Source organism: Tenrec ecaudatus, unplaced genomic scaffold (genome assembly GCF_050624435.1).
Source record: "Tenrec ecaudatus isolate mTenEca1 unplaced genomic scaffold, mTenEca1.hap1 Scaffold_602, whole genome shotgun sequence".
Classification (NCBI taxonomy): domain Eukaryota; kingdom Metazoa; phylum Chordata; class Mammalia; order Afrosoricida; family Tenrecidae; genus Tenrec; species Tenrec ecaudatus.
In genome coordinates, this window is record NW_027459485.1 from 1,510,941 (window position 1) to 1,530,017 (window position 19,077).

At 41.8% G+C, this 19,077-nt stretch overlaps 1 pseudogene; it reads right to left on the reverse strand.

Annotated features, from left to right (window-relative positions):
* Positions 1-2,130: 2,130 nt before the first annotated feature.
* Positions 2,131-19,077, reverse strand: part of LOC142436761 (ninein-like protein) — a 71,468-nt pseudogene continuing 54,521 nt past the window's right edge.

Sequence of the window (19,077 nt, forward strand, 5' to 3'; positions counted from 1 at the left end):
TTTTACAGTATTTTAAAAAATCATTTTATTAGGGGCTCATACAACTTAAAAAAAATTATTATTATTTTTAAACAATTTATTAGGGGCTCATACAACTCTTATCACAATCCATACATATACATACATCAATTGTATAAAGCACATCCATACATTCTTTGCCCTAATCACTCTCAAAGCATTTGCTCTCCACTTAACCCCTCTGCATCAGGTCCTCCCAAGAGCAACCTCACTGGACACCCCTCCCCCCACAATGTCAGCCCTCCCTCTTCTCCCCTCAACAGGCATGCACCTATGTTCCCCCAAATTTGACCATTGCCTTTCTTCTTTCCTGTGCTGCCCCTCGCATCAGTAAGCCCCATTCCTCTGACAGGGCTGATTCCCTCTCTGGGAGACCTCACCCCAAATCCACATGGCTACCTCTCAGGGACCAGCATCAACCCCACCCCATCCATCTGATTCCAGCTCTCATGAGGTGACCTTCGGCCAAGTGACCTACATGATACTTACTTTGAGCAGATGATGTGTGGCTCTTTAGCGGCCTGCCTGGTCCCCAGCCAGACGACTGGATGGCCTGCACACTTGAACTTGTGCCCGTTCTGCTGCATGTTCCTATTATCGTGGACTCACACAGTGTTTATCCTTCTGTGCTTGACTAGCTTCACTCAGCATAATATCTTCCAGATGCCTCTACAACTTGAGGTGTTTCATTGCTGTTTTTAGGGATGTATTCCATTGTATGTATGTACCAGAGTTTTTATCCACTCTTGTACTGATGGTAATGTAGGCTTTTTCCAGCTTCTTCCTGCCCACCCACCAGCTTTTTGCTATGAACTCTGCTGTGATGACCATAGGGGAGGGAAACATCTGTCCGTGATCTGCTTCTTATTTCTTTGGGGTACAAACCAGCAATGGTATTGCTGGATCATATGGTAGTTCAGTTGCCATCTGTTTTAGGTATCGCCATACTGCCTTCCAGAGTGCCTGTACATATTTACCAGTCCACCAGCAGGGGATAAGAGTTCCTATCTCACCACACACTCTACAACATTTGTTGTTCTGTTTCTTTTGAAAAATCATTTTATTGGGGACTTGTACAACTTATTGTAATCCTTCCATTGTGTCAAGCACATTTGTTCATTTGTTGCCATCATCATTTTCAAAATATTTTCTTTCTACTTGAGCCCTTGGCATCAGCTCCTCATTTCTCCCCCTACCTCCGCCCTATCCTCCCTTTCACATTCTGGTTTTTTTTAATTGGGCTAGTTATGGGCATTAGGTGGGATCTTATGGTCATTTTGACTCGCATTTCCTGGGTGGCTAGTGACAGGGAGCATGTATCAGTATACCAGTATCAGACTGTTTTGACAACTGTGGCTGTATAAGTAGGTTTTGGGGTCAAGTAATGTGAGATCACCTGCTTTGTTCTTTTTCTTGGGGAGTTCTTTGCTTATCCTGGGTTTCTTCCCTTTTTATATGGAGTTAATAATCAGTGTTTCCATTTCTTTGAAGAATGATGTTAGAATTTGGATCGGCAATGCATTTTATTTGTAGATTGTTTTAGATAGTATCAACATTCTCACAATACTGAGTCTTCTGATCCACAAACACGGAATATGCTTCCATTTGTGTAGATCCCGGTTGGCTTCTTATAGTAATGTTCTATAGTTTTCTTCGTACAAGTCTTGGTTTTGGGTTAAGTTTATTCCCAGGTATTTCAGCTTTTGCAAAGGATACTGATTCCTTGGTATCTTTTTCTGTACCCCCATCCCTGGTATAGAAGAAGTCAATTGTTACTCTTGTATACTGCTACTCTACTAAACTCCTCTATGACTTCCAGCTAGTCTCTTGTGGACCCTTTAGGATTCTCAATATATAAAATCATATTATTTGCAAACAGTGAAGTTTCACTTCTTATAATGAGATTCTTGAGGCTCTTGCTATCTATATTTTCAACTTGTCTTTTCAGAAAGGTTGTAGGAATTTACTCTCTTTTTAAGATTTAATTCCTTTATGCTACTCTTCTAAATAAAGCAGATTTATAAAAAACTATGATATTCCATGTTATTTTCCCCCAGGCTTCCTGGCTATGTGTGGGGCAGTGTATGTCTCCATATCTTTAAGTTGTTGCTCTCATATTCCCACTCTGCACTGCCCACTCACCTGCTCTTTCACCTGGTGACCAGCCCGATCCATCTTCAGTGTCAGCAACTGAACGGGTACTTGATTTTTCTCATTTTGAGCCTTGTGGACAAAGGCCTCCTCACCCAGGTGAAGGATCCTATGGTTGAGCTGAGATAACTGATCCTTGTATTTCTGACTCTAGAGCAAAAAAGGGTAAAACAATGATTGAAAACAAAAACGAAGCCCCAGCAGATCCTTTCAGTGGTTAATGAGGGGTAATTTTGTCTCACTGTGGGACGTGGCAACATCTGGAGGCATTTTTCATGGTCATAATTGGGGTAGGTAGGGGTGGCTACTGACATGTAGAAATGCTACTAAATATCCTACAGTGTATAGGACAGCCCCTATACAGACTTATCCAGTCTCACACAGCAATGATGCTGAAGTTGAGAACTCTGCTTTATTCCTGAGAAGAAGTGAGAATACATCTAGACCATTAAGAACATTCAAACCACTGTTCTGAAGGCCTCCCACTTTTATCTAAGTTATTTAAAACATCGTGTTAAGGGGGGGGGGAGGAAGAAACTTAAAGCATATGAATCTCTTCAAAAGGACCTCTGACCTGTCCCTGATATCCAAATCTATCTGGCAGTAAGTTGTTGATATTCTCAGTACCACTGGGCCAGGAAATTAGAGTGTCTGACAGATGTCCTCTTGGTGTATACACAAATGGCCATGTGTTCCAACAGTTGCTAGAAAATTTCTCAGTTTTTCACCATAGATATTTCAGTTACTGTCAACCACTGGTCAGGAGCATCTTTCAATAAATTACAATTTAAAAGAATCAAATTACATTTTTGTTGGATTGCCTTTCTTTTTTTCTCACAACAATTAGTTTTCAGGGGAGAGATCAACCACAGTTCCAAGGTATTCCCACGTTGGTGTGAATACCTATGGTTCAGCAATGAGCAGAATCATATCATTTTTATCTTGTAGGTTTAATACGCACACACAAGGGTAAGTATAAAAGCATTGTATAATAGAAACTTGTTAAAAATGATTATGGAAACATATGTATGAATGTGCTTGACACAATGAATGTATGTATGGAATGTGATAAGTTGTATGAGCCCCCAATAAAATGATTAAAAAAAGAAACCTTAATTAAACAAAACTATCAAAATATGAAGCTACTGTTTCATGTCATATCTTTATCTATGCCTATATGTTTCTGAAGTGTTTTCATCTTTCTATTCATTTCCCAAAGAATTCTCACTCTTCAATTTATGTCATGTCAAATGGGAGTTTTGTCATGTTCAAGGGATGCAAATCATGTTCGTTTTAAATGTCCTCTGAGCTTGGGAACACAGAGCAGTGTGGAAGGCAGATAAGGCTGCGTCAGGTGGATGGGTCGTTCCCAATGAGGAGCTCGTCAGACAGTCCTTGCTACCCTCCAGGAGGAGCAGGTATGGCGCCGTAACAGAACACACGCCGTGGTACATTTTCCTGTCCTTCTTCCTCCTCCCCAGCGCAGCTTTCCATTCTCTTCAGATGTCTTCCTGAGAAGTCTCTGTGATCATCCTTGAGAAAATATAAAAAGGATTCCTTTGAAACCCAGAAAGAGAGTCTCCAAAGCCTTCTGAGGTGACTTGCCTTGAATTCATCTTTGAGGTCTTCCCGACCTTCATTAAAACGCTAAAAAGTATTGTGTTATGTGGAGCAGCAGCATTCCTGTAAACTTGTGGGAAAACTTAATTAATTTGGGAATATTCACTTGAGTTTTGTTAAAAATGTGATAGCCCTGATGTAAATGAAAATTGATTTTTTAAAATTTATGTTTTTCCCAGATCATTTTATTAGGGCATAATCCAGACATCATACCAATAGCTCTATCAGATCAAGCAGCGTTGTGCAATTACTGCATATAATCAATTTCTTCCTTTTCATACTACGTGATATCAGCTCCCCATTACCTCTTTCCTCCCCATCAATACACCCCAAGAACTCTTACTCCAGTTATTACCTCTACAGATTCACCCAATCTGGGTTTGATAAACCCCCAAACACAGAAAGATACATAACAGAGAATCAAGAAAGGTACCAAAATAACAAAATACAGCAGAGATAAGACCTAATCTAGAAAACAACAGCAAAACCCAGAAAATATTAAAAACTAGATAAAAGTCAAAGTGTATCTAAAGGGAGCTCAAATAACAAGATTTTAACCATTCAAGCCCTATTTATCATTTTAATTTACTATAATCGTCTTTCCAATACCAGCTGCCTGATAACCAGGTTATTCCTATCCTTCAGTGATAGTCAGAGGGGGGTCACTGGAGGCTTATTCCCTGTGGAGAACCTGAACATGTATTTTGGGCTCCCACTGTCAGCCATAGCTTTGTGAACACCAGAATTTCACAAATTTCAGCTCTGACAGCACTCCCTTCTTCAGATCTGGTTTATATAATTGATAATCCTTGGATCATCGATGATCGTGTGCTTCTTCCAGGTGAGTTTACTGACATCTCACTTAGATGGGTGCTTATTTGAAACAAGCTCCAATTATTTCCAACAGGGTTTTGTGGAGACCTTGGGTTTTTCTCTATATATAAAATCATACCATCTGCAAATAACTAGAGCTTAATTTCTCTTTGCCCAATTGCACTCCCTTAATCTCGTGTTGCCTTTTGATTCTGGCTAGGATCTAGCACAATGCTGAATAAAAGTGGGGATAATGGGCATCTTTGTCTGGTTCCCATTTTCAATTGCAATGATTTCAGCTTTTCTCCATCCAGTATGATACTGGCTGTTGGATATTAAGACATGGACTTTAGTATATTGAAGAATTTCCTTATATTTAATTATTGTTTTTATTAGGAATGGGTGTTGGATATTGTCAAATGCTTTTACTACATCCATCAATATGATCATCTGGTTGTTCTATATTTTGTTTATATGGTGGTATGAATCCCATTTGGGCATGAAGTATTATTATTATTTTGATATGTTGTTGAATTCTACTGGCCAGGATTTTGTTGAGAATCTATGTTCATGAGAGATATTGGCTTGTAGTTTTCTATTTGTGTGAGGTCTTCCTTTCATTGTCATTGGTTTAGTAATTTTTTCTCCATCTTTTGACTCTCAGTCTGTTTTTGTCTGTGAGTTTGAGGTGTGTTTCTTGAAGGCAGCAGATTGATGGATCTTGTTTCCTAATCCAGTCTGCTACTCTGTCTTTTGACTGGGGTATTTAGCCCATTGATTTTCATTGGTATTCATTCCAAATGCAGGTGAGTTACTATCATATTGTATTATCTGTGTTTGGGAGGGAGGAATCTATTCATGTCCTTGTTTCCCATCTAGATCTACTGTTTTGGGTGTTGTTTTAGTGTGTTGACTTCTGGATAGTAGCACGGACTGTGGCGATCTCATAATGTTTTTGTGCTGTTGATTTTCTGACAATAGAGATATGGTTAGTGTTTTCGGCAATGCTGGTTTTGTTTTTATGAATTCTCTAACTATTTCCTTGTTTGGGAATACCTTTATTTCTTCTTTATATGTGATATATCGCTTTGCTGGATACAGGATTTTGGTTGGCAGGTTTTTACTTTGAAAGTTTGATCCATGTTGCTCCATTTTCTTATTTCCTGCATATTTTCTGCTGAGAGCTCTGAGCTTATTCCAATCTGATTACCTCTGAAGGTGACTTTTTCCCTCTCTAGCTGCTCTCAAGATTCTCTCCTTTTCCTTGAAGTTGAATATTTTGACTATCATATGTCCTGATGCCCTCCTATACATGTCCCCTACCCCCACCCCCCGGGTCTAACCTCCTTGGAGTTCTCTCTGTCTCCTGAATGGTTATTATCTCCTCCTTTATAGTACTGGGGAAAATTTCCTCCACAAATTCTCTTACTAATTTATATGTAGATTTGTTTGTTTCTTCCTGTTCCAGTATTCCAAACAAGACATTCATTACTTCTGTTCATGGTTTCTCACATCATCCTCAGGTTTACTTCATATTATTTTACTTTTTTGTTTGTTTCTCTCATTTGCTGAAGTCTGCATGGTTGTCTTCAAGTTCATAGATTCAATTTTCATTTTCTTCCATTCTATTGTTCAGTTCTTTTTTGGGGGTAATTATTTTATTGGGGGCTCATACTACTTTTATCACAATCCATTCATACATCCATTGTGTCAGCACATTTGTACATTTGTTGCCCTCATCATTCTCAAAACATTGCTTTCTACTTGAGTCCTTGGTATGAGCTCATTTTTTACCCTCCCTCCCTGCCCCCCTTTCTCATGAACACTTAATAATTTATAAATTATTATTAGTCATGTCTTACACTGTTCAACGTCTCTCTTCACCCACTTTTCAGTTGTACATCCCCCAGGGAGGGGGTTATATGTAGATCATTGTAATTGGTTCTCTCTTTCTACCCCCACCTTCCCTCCACCCTCCCAGTATTGCCACTCCCACCACTGGTCCTGAAGGGTTCATCTATCCTGGATTCCCTGTGTTTTCAGTTCCTATCTGTACCAGTGTACATCCTCCGGTCTAGCCAGATTTGTAAGATAGAATTGGGATCATGATAGTGGTGGGGAAGAAACATTTAAGAAATAGAGGAAAGTTGTATGTTCATCATTGCTACACTGCACCCTGACTGGCCCATCTGCTCCCCGTGACCCTTCTGTAAGGGGGTGTCCAATTGCCTACAGATGGGCTTTGGGTCCCCAATCTGCACTCCCCTCATTCACAATGATATTATTTTTTGTTCTTTGATGCCTGATACCTGATCCCTTTGACACTTCATGATCACACAGGCTGGTGTGCTTCTTCCATGTGGGCTTTGGTTGGCCTAGAAGGCCACTTGTTTACCTTCAAACCTTTAAGACTCTAGATGCTATATCTTTTGATAGCCGACACCATTGACTTTCTTCACCACATTTGCCTTCAGTGATTGTGTCTGGAAGGTGAGCATCATGGAATGCCAGTTTAATAGAACAAGTGTTCTTACATTGAGAGAGTACTTGAGTAGGGGCCAAATGTCCATCTGCTACTTTAATACTAAACCTATAAATATATGCATAGTTCTATTTCTCCATCATCATATATAAATATATTTACATATGTACATGCCTATATTTAGAGCTCTATAAATGCTATGTGCCTTGCAGTTCTTTCCTCTATTTCCTTTTACTTTGCTCTTGTTCATGTTCAGCCTTCATTAGGGTTTCAGTAATTCCTCTCGGTTACATTACCCATGATCAAGCCCTACCAGGCCTCTTACACGCTCCTCACCACTGATTTTGGATCACTTGTTGTTCTCTTGTCCCTTGGTTTGTTAACCACTTCTTTTCCCGAACCTTCCCCTCTCTCATGTCCCCCTGGAACTGTCAGTCCCATTGTTTTCTCCTCCAGATTGTTTATCCCACCTATTTTATCTAGATAGACCTGCAGAGATAATAATATACACAAAAACAAGACAGAACAAAACAAAGCAACAAAAGAAAACAAAACAACACCACCAAAAAACAAATGACAAAAAAAAAAGAAAAGCCTGTCAATAGTTCAAGGTCTGTTTGTTGACATTTGCGAGTGTTTGCTGATTGAGCCTGATGGGGTGCCATGCTCTGAACCCAAAGTCTATTTTTGATAATGCCTCGGGACTTCCTTGCTCTGCTCCCCTTGCTGTTCTGTTGCATGCCCTTCATGTTTTGCCTCAGTGTGGTGGGGTCAGATCGGTCTAATTCCCACACTGTGTCTCCAGTGTTGTCCCCTATAGGGCTATGGGTCAGTGGGGGATGTCCTGTCTCATAGTGGGACCAGCCATATGGTCCTCTCTGTGCATTGGTTGTTCTTAGTGGGGATATTGTCCTTAAGGCTTGGTGGGCCAGGATGTGCTCCAGTCTCTCTTCCTCCCCCTTCATTTGCTTCGATTTGCTCTGATCAGACATGTCCCTCTCTCGGAGCTGTAGCTTCAATGCTATCCTCTGAAGTACTTTCTTCTGGGGGCAAGGGCTGCTGTCCATGTAGTTGGGATTGGGGCCAACCCCTCAGACCTCTCTACTGGTTCCTTGCTTCATGCCAGTATGTTGCATTCACATCTTGGAGCATGGGGTAGAAGTCTGGTCCTTCTTTCCCGGCGACGATATGAACAAGACCCTCCCTTTGGATGGGTTAGTTCCCTGTTCCCCAGCTACCCATTTATTTCATTTTCTTCCCCCCCCCCAACCTTTTTAATTGTCTAACATATGTATCCCTGGATTTGGTCTGGCCCCTGCCATACTACCTGGACCTCACCCCAGGAATGTTTGTGTACAGTAGCTTTTTCCTTATGTCCCTTTTGCATTTTTTTTAAGTTTACCTCAGCGGACTCATGTTGTATTTGTGTTTTGTGCTTGGCTTACTTTGTTTAGCATCATTTTCTCCAGTTTTTCCCATGTGGCAAGGTGCTTCATGCATTCATCACTGCTTTTTAGTGATGTGTAGTACTCCAGTGTATGTATGTACCATAGTTTTTATTTAAATCATTTTATTAGAGGCTCATACAACTCTTAGCACAATCCATACATACATCAATTATGTAAAGCACATCTGTACCATAGGTTTTTAATCCATTCATCTGTTGATGGAAATTTGGGTTGTTTCCAACTCCTTGCAATTGTAAACTGTGCTGCGATGAACACCGGTATTGCTCAGTTCTCATACAATGTTTTATACTTCTGTTATCTCATTGTTTTGTTTCTCGGTTTCTTTGGGGTGTGAGGTTTTTAGTATCACACTTTCTTCCTTTTTTCAGAATTGATCCCCAAATCTCTTGTATGGTCACAAACATCATTCACCTGTATTCTCTTTCTGGTAATTTAAGGTCTTCACTTTCTGTGTATTCCAATGAAGTTGCGTAATCTTCAGTTGTTGACTTTTGTTTATCTTGATTTTTTGTGGTTACTACTGCTGACTGTTGTTTGCATGGCATAGTGATCCAACTGTAGATGGTATGTAAGGTTCTGGATTGTGTGTGAGTAGGTGGAGGAGGGAGGGACAGGACTTGCTCTTTGGGTTAGTGGAGAAAGTTCAGATAGGGGCTGGAAATTGTATTCTGTTGAGATGAGGGAGAAATGATAGAGCTGACTGGGTAGAAGGAATAGGAGATAGGAATACATGAGTAGGATTTAGGTGACAGAAATAATCATGTGGTGTTCTGGTTATAGTGGTTTTCTGATAAATTAAAAAAGGGGATTTTAAGGGGTCTGCTAGTACTTGTTAGTTTATGTGAAAGTGTGTCTCACTGTTAAGATTCTGGCTGAGACTTGCTGAATTCCCAAGGAGGTTCTAACTGGTGGCAGTTTCTAACATTTTATATTTTCTTTTGGCTGAGGTTTTTCTCTGTTTTGCTTTGTCATTGTTTGTGCTTTGTGTGATTTTCTGTGTATGAAATCCAGGCTATGTAAATCTCTAGAGACAGTAACTGGAGTGATAGTTGGCTAGGGGCATGGCAGGGAGGATGCGGGAAGTGGGAAGCTAACAATGAGTGGAAGAAGGAAGAGTTCTGACATTGATGGTGCTGATGACTGCACAACTCTTACTCTTGTACTTCTGCCAAAGAAGCCTCATCTCAATCTAATTATTATCAATGACTAGACAAACCCAAACTTCAAGACACGGAACAAAACAATTGCATGTAATGTTCAAAAGTGCCATGGTCTCCAAAATAAAGAATAGACCGAGAGAAAGAGACAAGAAGACATGATATAAATGCCACATGTGATTCTAAGAATTATCAGGATGGCTGGCAGCACCAAAATGGGGTGTCCCTGACGGCAGTAATGTATCCACACGAACTTTCTGATTTTTGACAAGGGAGGTAGTTACTGCATTCTGAAATCGTTGAGGAACAAAGTCCTCTATAATATTCGAAAATAGTTTTTAAAGAAAGAAAGAAAGAGAGAAAGAAAAGTTCATTAGCTTCACATCAGGTGGTAATACTAAACCTGACTGTTGATCATTTCCATTTCAAGGCAGGCCTGATATTTCTCTTTCTTTAAAATATCAATTTCTTTCCTGTTGAAAAAGCAAAATTAACAATATCATTGCCAATTAATGTGTTTTCTTCTTCTAGTAACAGTCCACCATGGCTTGGACAAAAAGGCCCACCCCTACCTCCCCTCATATTCTACGGCCCAGATCCCTCTACACTACTGCTACTGCTATGATTGATAATAGTGGTGATGGTTCAATCTTGATCCCAAGCTCCTAAAGCCAGAAGAATTTAGGAAAGTTTACCCTTAGGACTTCAAACCGATTCATTCCAGTTCCAACCCCTGTTGATAATTTGAATTTTTGACCTAAATATACTGAATCACAATCAATATTTTAGCAAAGTTCTCAGGCGATTCTTTAATTTTTAAAAAAGTTCTATTGATACATAATTCACAAATATACAATTCAATAGTTCAATCATATCAAGATTGTATAATCATCACCACAATCAGTTTTGGAACATTTTCTTCATTCTTGTACTCGTCGTTATTAGCTTCCCATTTCCTTCTAACCAACTGTGTGAAACTCCCAAAGAACCATTAATCCAGTTAGGGTCTGTATAGATGCACCTATTCTGGACTTCATCTATAGGAAAACATACTTTAAAAACAACAGAAACAACTAACAATAACAAAGTAAAACAGACAAGAACATTTAGAAAAGAAAGCAGAAAGTATTAAAAACTGGAACAAATTAAAAATGGAACTTAAGAGAGATCAAAAGACAAGGTGCCAAATTTCAAACTAACTGCATCTCCAATAATCCCCTTTCCAATGCATTTTACATGAGAACAAGGCTGGTCCCATCCTTGGTCTAGGGTCAGATGGGATTCGTCAGGTGACTCTTTTTGAGGCGGAAATGAAAATTTTCATCAGGGAGGGTGAAACCAAAGCCAGGTGTCACCTTGGTTTGTGCTGGTAACTGCCAAGGTCAATGGTATAGCCTCCCACACCCCTTAACGATTCAGTCTTAGAAACCCTCTACAGACTCAATGAGAGTGGGTTTAGTTTTCGCTTGCAAGATTTTGCCAGATTGTACAAAAGGAGCATTCTCCGTGGCAATCCTTAGTCAAGCAAATTACTACGGATTTAGCAAAGTATGGAACTAGCCACCCAGCAACACAAACACAAACCATCTTACCCTCACTGCGATCTGCTGGGAATGGAGTCTGGTAGTAAACTTAGGAGAAAATGGTTTCAAGGGAAGACCTCCTGGATTTCAGAACTGTAATGATGCAAATCCCCGCTGGTCCCTTCCCCTGCCATCCATATTCTGACCGTCATGGCTACTCCATCAACTATGCTCCATGCTCGCAGCAGGTCAGAGTTGACTTTATCTTGAACTTCTTATTTGGAAGAAAAATCAAAAGGCAGACTGCCCTTGGATATGGCTACAGCAGTGAAAACTCACTGACCAGTGTTAGCACTCCACTCCCTGTCCCTTGTTCCTGCCTCAGTGTCCTAGGGCCCAGACCTACCCCTAATGCCGATATCTACATACAAATATAAACCGTGGTGAAAAGTCCACCTGAAATTATTACTGAGTCATGAACATAGATATTGTATTTGTCTAGGAAGGCCCTAGGATCATTTCACTGTACTAAACTATGTCCACCTGTCATCACCATCAGGTGTGATGCGGAGTACTTTCATACAGGGAATAAGGTGGTATGCCACGATGGCAGAGGTAAGAAGGATGGGTGTAGCAGCTGCTCACTGTGGGGTGGGCAATGCTGCCACATACATACGTGTTCTACCTTTTACGTCTGAGACCAGGCATTCAGGTATGAGAGGGGCTGCCTGCATGGGAAGGTAGGCCAGGGCCCTTTACATATGTGTCATGTCATGGTCAGAGACCAATTAGGTTCATCCACTCTTGGCTTTCTGGAAAGTGAGGTTGATTTGAGAATACGCCCCACTTTCTATCTCAGTAACTTCTACACTCACTTTACTGAGAGGAAACCACTCATTCTGCTATGTGAAAACTGGGTCACAAGCTCAAAGGTCCTAAGTTGAACCTGGACAAGCCTTTACCTCTGTACATCATTTGTTCTTTCTGCAACTTAAAGTTCTTGCTGAATCCTTCCCAATTCATTTGTCAACGATGTGTTTTCTTCAGAAAGCCTCTGTAGCTCGGCTCTGCAAGCACAATTGACAATCAGAAGTAAGTTGGGAACCATGTGCCCATGGTTGGTATCAATGCGTAATACTGAATGTGAGACCTTGGGGCATTCCAAAAGCTATTCCCTGCTAGTGAATCCCGGCAGGGATCTAAGAAACAAGAATGAACAGAGCTTAAAATATATGCACACATTTTCCTCTTTAGTGAGACTGTCACCTGCTATACTCCAAGGTCATCACTGGAAGGAAAAACTGAGGAAGAAACACATATTGATTTATGGAGCGGCCTGATGCACAGTGAATACCTCAGCAGAGAAAGGCAGGTGTCACTATCTACTCCATGACCAAGGCTACCCTGGGCCACATTATTTCCTGACAAACAATTCTTAAAGAATCTCTGCCAAGACAACACAAGTGATTTATGACAGGCAAGTATTTTTACCAACAAAAAAATCCCTAATGAGCTTTGAACCCATACTTTCTGTCCTGAACACATGTCGATATTTATCCCCCCAACTACGTCTTTGTCTGGCATCTTGTTAGATTCTAATTTTCCCAATCTAAGTAATCAAGGTACTATATAACCTTGCCATGCTTATCTTATGCATTATGTTCTAGTATCAAGCACAAATATGTCTCATCTGACTTCATTTGATCTCATGAGGCACTAAGGGAAAAATAGAGAAAAAGAAGTCATGGGAACTTTAAAAGCAGCAAAGGGTTTAGAGTAGGGCTGTCAAATAAATGGGACATGAAATTTGAAATGGTCACTCTGGCTCTAGTATGGGAAACAGACTGATTCTAGGTGTGTACACTGTGTTAGGTGGAGGTGGAATTCTACTTTTGGCTGCTTGGAGCGCAGATACACTGAAGATTGCTCATCCTATCTGCTGAACAATTAAGAGACTATGTGAAGCCAAGTATGTAACTGCCCTCACAGAAGTAATGGAGAACACACTCAGAGCAGAAGACAATGGATGACTAGGGGCTCCGAAAACGTAGACAATTGTGTGTGTCAAGAGATTCCACCAAGAGTCAAAAGAGAAGCCAAAGGCTGTGGAATTTCATATTGGACAATGACATACTGGACAAGAGACTCATCTCTAAAATTTACAGAAAATTGAGTATCTCAACAGAAAGAGATAGACAATCTAATTTAAAAAATCGTCAAAGGATGTGAACAGATCCTTCACCAAAGAAGACATTCAGGGGGGCAAAAATATATGAAGAAATGCTCCTAATCATTAGCCATTAGAGAAATACACATCAAAATGAGATACGACCTCACCCCCCAAATTAACTGGAAGGTTAAAAAAAACAACAACAGATAACAACAAATGATGGTGAGGGTGTGGAAAGACTGGCACTTTCATACACTGCCGGAGGAACTGGGAAATGGTGCAGCCACTGTGGCAGGCAGTATGGTGCACCCTGAGAAAGTTGGGAAGAGAAATACCATGACACATCAATCCCTCTACTTGGTATGTGTCTTCGAGAAATAAAAACTATGACACAAATAAATAGATACAGACCCATGTTCATCAAAGCATTATTCACAATAGCAAAAAACAGGAACAATCTAAATGCCCTGCCGTGGAAGAATGGATGAACAAACTTGGGTGCAATAAACACACAATGAAATGCTATGCAACGTCGAAGAATAACGATGCACCTGCAAAGCCCTCACAGAGGGATGGACACGGAGGACAGTACGCCGAGTGGAATTAGTCAAAAACAAAAAGGACAGATATCGTATGAGACCACCACTATAAAAAATCAACAGTAAGTTTTCTTTTTTTTTTTTTTTTAAACATTTTATTAGGGGCTCATACAACACTTATCACAATCCATACATAGACATACATCAATTGTATAAAGCACATCTGTACATATTTTGCCCTAATCATTTTCTTTTTTTTTTCTTCTTTTACATTTTATTAGGGACTCCAACAACTCTTACCACAATCCATACATATACATACATCAATTGTACAAAGCACACCCATACACTCCCTGTCCCAATCACTCTCAAGGCATTTGCTCTTCACCTAAGCCCCTTGCATCAGGTCCTCCTTTTTTCCCCCCCCTCCCTCCCTTTTCCCCCCTCCCTCATATGCCCTTGGTAATTTATACCTCGTTATTTTGTCATATCTTGCCCTATTCGGGGTCTCCCTTCCCCCCTTCTCTGCTGTCCCTCTCCCAGGGAAGAGGTCACATGTGGCTCCTTGTAATCAGTTTCCCCTTTCCAACCCACTCACCCTCCACTCTCCCAGCATCGTTCCTCACTCCCTTGGTCCTGGAGGTATCATCCACCCTGGATTCCCTGTATCTCCAACCCTCCTATGTACCAGTGTACAGCCTCTGTCCTATCCAGCCCTGCAAGGTAGAATTCGGATCATGGTAGTTGGGGGGAGGAAGAAATAAAAACATTCCTTGATGGTTGCAGAGGATGGAAAGGAGGGGGGGGGAAGGTGCGGCTAGAACACAGGCAAGTGATAGCCTGGGCGGAGGGGAATGCAACACACAGGAGAAACGATGGAGGCAGGCAGGCGAGTACACCGGTAGTTTGCAAAAGTGAGAAACTACAAACGCAAACACTGTTAGATTCAAAGTCCTACAACAGTGGGGGGATTGGGGACTCTACAAGTGAGTACTTGGACATACACACAGGCTGAACAGATAGGAGACTTTTACAAACATATATGTGTGTGTGTGTGTGTGTGTGTGTGTGTGTGTTTAAAAGAGAGTATTTGTATATTTACTTTTACTGCAAATATATCCATGAATGTGGTGGGGCGAACAGAGGACAAAATTATGACAACTTCTTAAATATAAGCAGATACTCTGAAGGAATAAGGTACTGGGCTTTGGGGGAGTGGTATCACAATAGTTGCAGGGGACAAAATGATCCATTAGCATATCATAGTTCACAAAGACAGTGCTCTACATTCTAATCTGGTAAGTAGCAGCGGTCTTAAAGGTCTCTGAGCAGCCGTCTAGGGTGCAAGGACTGATCTCTCCCTGTCCAGAGCAGAGCAGCGGGGTGGCAGTTAAACAGACACAGGGAAAACACTTAGTCGAAGGGACAGTGAGAACACCGGTCTCCACAATCCTGGGCCCAGAAGAACGGGGTGATACCTGGCGCCACCACCACCAGCTCTGCATAAAATCACACTAGAGAGTCCTGGAAAGAGAAGAAGAACCTGTCAATCAAAATCCTAAAAGAAACCAGGCTTACTGGTCAGACAGCGTCTGGTAGCGCCCCTAAGACCGTGCTCCCTTGGGTCTGGACTTCAACTCACTACTGTGTTAGAAAAGTCAACCGTTAAAATGAGATGGGGAGCATTCACCCAAAGACAGAAGGCTAGGAAAGGAGGAGAAAAGGACATAGAAAACAGGGAAGTCGTGGACTAAGGGAGGGCATATTAAGGGGACTGGAATGAATGAATGGCATCAAAATATGTATGAATTGCAGAGTGTTAAAGTATGATCTGCTCTGTAAACCTTAATTCACAATAAAAACTTCATTAAAAAAAGAGTTGTAGTTGAGTTTTGCACAAGACACATTGTTTCTTATGTCAATAAAAAGGTAAACATTATTATATCTTAAAATCTAAAAAATTCCATTCCATACAAACATATTGCATTGACCCAGAACTTTCATAGCAGTAGAAAAATGCAGGCAAGAGAATGAAAAATAAAGTGCAAATGAAATAACTATAGCTCTAAGCAACAATATGGAAGACTCTCACAAACAACATATGGTAAGAAAGGATGGATGGTATGCTTCTTTTATATAAAGTGCAAAAACAGGCAAAATTAAGGAGTTAGAAGTCAGGATACTGGCTATGTGTGGGGAATCCAGGAGGGTTCTATTTCTTGTTTTGGGTGCTGGTAAAACGATCTGATCAATTTCTTATAAAATCATAGCAGTACACTTTTTTATTGCATATAACATTAAAATATTTTAAAAAATACACACCTAACTACACCAAAGATATGTGATCATGAATGTATCAGAGATAAAAAACATCCAGATCACTACTGTGGTTGGCAGATTAATGACCACCTAAAGACTGTTCTGGGAAGCCATGGTGGTGCAGTTGGTATTGTATTCATCTGCATTTCACTCTAGGTTGCTAACTGGAAAGCCAGCAGCTAAAAGACCCACCCACTCACTGCTCTAAAGGAGAACGATGGGGCTTTCTGCTTCTATCAAGATTTATAGCCTCACAAACCCTAGGGATCAGTTTTACTCTGCCCTTTGGGGTGGATATGAGTCAGAATTAACTCGATGGCAGTTGGTAAAACATTATTCATGTTCTAATTCCCGATTGTGAATATTATGTTACATGGCTAAGGGGAATTACAGTTGAAGATGAAATTAAGTCTGCTGATCAGCTGACTGTGAGATAATGAGATTATTCTGGACTATTCTAGTGGGCCTATTGTACAGACTAGGGTCCTTTTAAATGAAAGAGGCAGAAGAGGCACAGCCTTAGATTCAGCCAGCCATTGGACGCTTTGAAAAGTGGAAGAGGCCACGAGTCAAGAAATGTGAGTGGCTTCTAGAAGGTGGAAAAAGTAAGTACATGGGTTCTCCTTAGAACCCCTTGGAAGGGGCACAACCCTGATGACACCTCGATTACAGTACAATTTAGCTCTCAGTTCTAGCTAACATGCAACTAAGCTGTCAAGAAATTAGCTAAATTTTAACCTATTTCTGACCTGTAGCGTCTAGAACTGTAAGATATTAAATCTGTGTTGTTTTAAGCCACTCAGGGACATGGGTCCATCTATGGAAAATATTGGGAAAGGCCTTCCTATATCCCAGGCTTTTGAGATAGAGCATTTGCCAGCCAAAGTCCTCAAGCGAGAAGGCCAGTTCCACCTGTGGCCTTTCAAGCAGCCTGCCCAGCTGGTGGAATTAAGAACTCCCTCTCAGCTCAGCTTTCTCTAGAAGGCATTGGCTTCTGCGGCCAACATCCGAGTGTCCCAGTCAGTTCTTGGGGCTCTCACAGAATTCACGAAGCAGTAGATCTGCGCCAAGGACACTTTCAATAAATACACACAGTGGGGCTAAAGGAAGGTGCTTGGAGCTGGCAGGCAGAGACCTTCAGAGACCCCAAAGGAATGAAATGGGGTTCAGGGCAGTCTTTCGTGGGCCCCGTGAGACAAGCACAGATTTCCTGCCGACAGAGATAGTGAAAACCTGAGTCTAAGCCACAGCAGTCCTCTTGGTGAAGTTCTGGGGGTTTCTGTATGGAAAATTTCTCTTTTCGCATTCACACAGCACCTAGCAACACCACGGCCCGAGTACAGGCCAGACTGGGCTTGTAAGCTTGGGCACACCTGGGCTACATGGTATTCTCCTGGTGCCGAGTCTACCAGCCTGCTAGGAGGAAAGGGGGTTATGCAATCAAGTCATCAGGGACTGAGATGACTCAGTTCCACTTGTTTAAGAATGGATAGAGGGCAAACCTGTTATTCTCTCTCGAGTCTGCTTCTTTCTCCCTAGCCAGAAGCTTATCTTCCAGCTGTAGGAGCCTGGTTTTCATGTCATTCTTTTCTCTCTCCAGCACAGTTTCTACCTTCTGTTATCGGTACAGCATCTTCTAATTTCTGCTGTACTGTCCTAGTGGTCCCTACCCCATGCTCACCTTCCAAGACACAGAGGCTCCTAGAGGGGCAGCTTGTGTCCAGCCATGTCCAGTAAGGGCTGCTCTGTGGCTTTGGACTCCTGCTGCTCAGATGATCTTTGCTTCTGACCAGCAAGGCTGCTAGCCAAAGGTACGGGTTTCTCCAGGAACATGGGCCTTGCCCCTCTAGGGGATAGCATAGATCACCCATGTCTCTAAAGGAGCAGGAGCCACCTCTATATCATTCACCAAGATGGGATGGCCCTGATAGTGAGCTATGCAGAGGGTCCTCTGGGCTGTGGGGCTGCTCTCGGGACCGGGCTCTGGACAGGATCTGCAGTGAGATGCCTCCCTGGCATACGCAGGAACTCAGCCTCTCCACGTTCTGACCCTGCTGGTCCCGTCTCCTTTCTGACTTCTGTGGACCTCAGCAGGCCTGGAGGCAGTTGCCTTTCCCTCCTTCAAGAAGGCTTTCAGCCCCTCTGCCTCCAGGGAAAGCCCTTTTAATTGCTTCCTATATGTGGTTTCTAACTTTTCAAGTGCAAACACTTTGCAAATTTTAGCTTGCTCTTTACTCATCAGCCCTCCCTGCCACCCTCCACCCTCCACCCCCCACCCAACTTGCGTTGCTGCTTCTTGCACTGGGCTAGCATCTCCTTCTGCCTCTCTTCTCTATCCCTTGTCCAAGTCCAGCTGGGCTCCCATGTCTGTCACTAGCTGCAGTTGCCTCTGAAGCATCTTTTTCTTTTTACAGTCCCATTGCTGTAACAAGTGCGCTGCTTCCATCCACAGGAGTTTCTGGCTCAGTTCAGCCTTTGCCCCCTTTCTACAGAAACTTTCACATGGACCTGGCTCAGAAACACGAATGTCACATGTATCACAGGGTTAGAAAGGCCTGCCCAAGCGCACGTTCTAAGTGCACAACTCCTCGCTACTCGTGCCAGCTGCGCTCAGAGAGTGCATGCACAGGATCTAGTTGATAATGCAGCAGACACGACTTGTCAAATGGGACTAAATTTACATTTAGACGGATTAAAATGGAATAAAATCAAAGCTCAGATTCTTGGTCACATCAGTCACTTTCAGTGACCCCATGTGGCCAGTGGCTCCTGTAATGGGCAGGCAAACACAAGATATGTCTATCACTACAGAAAGC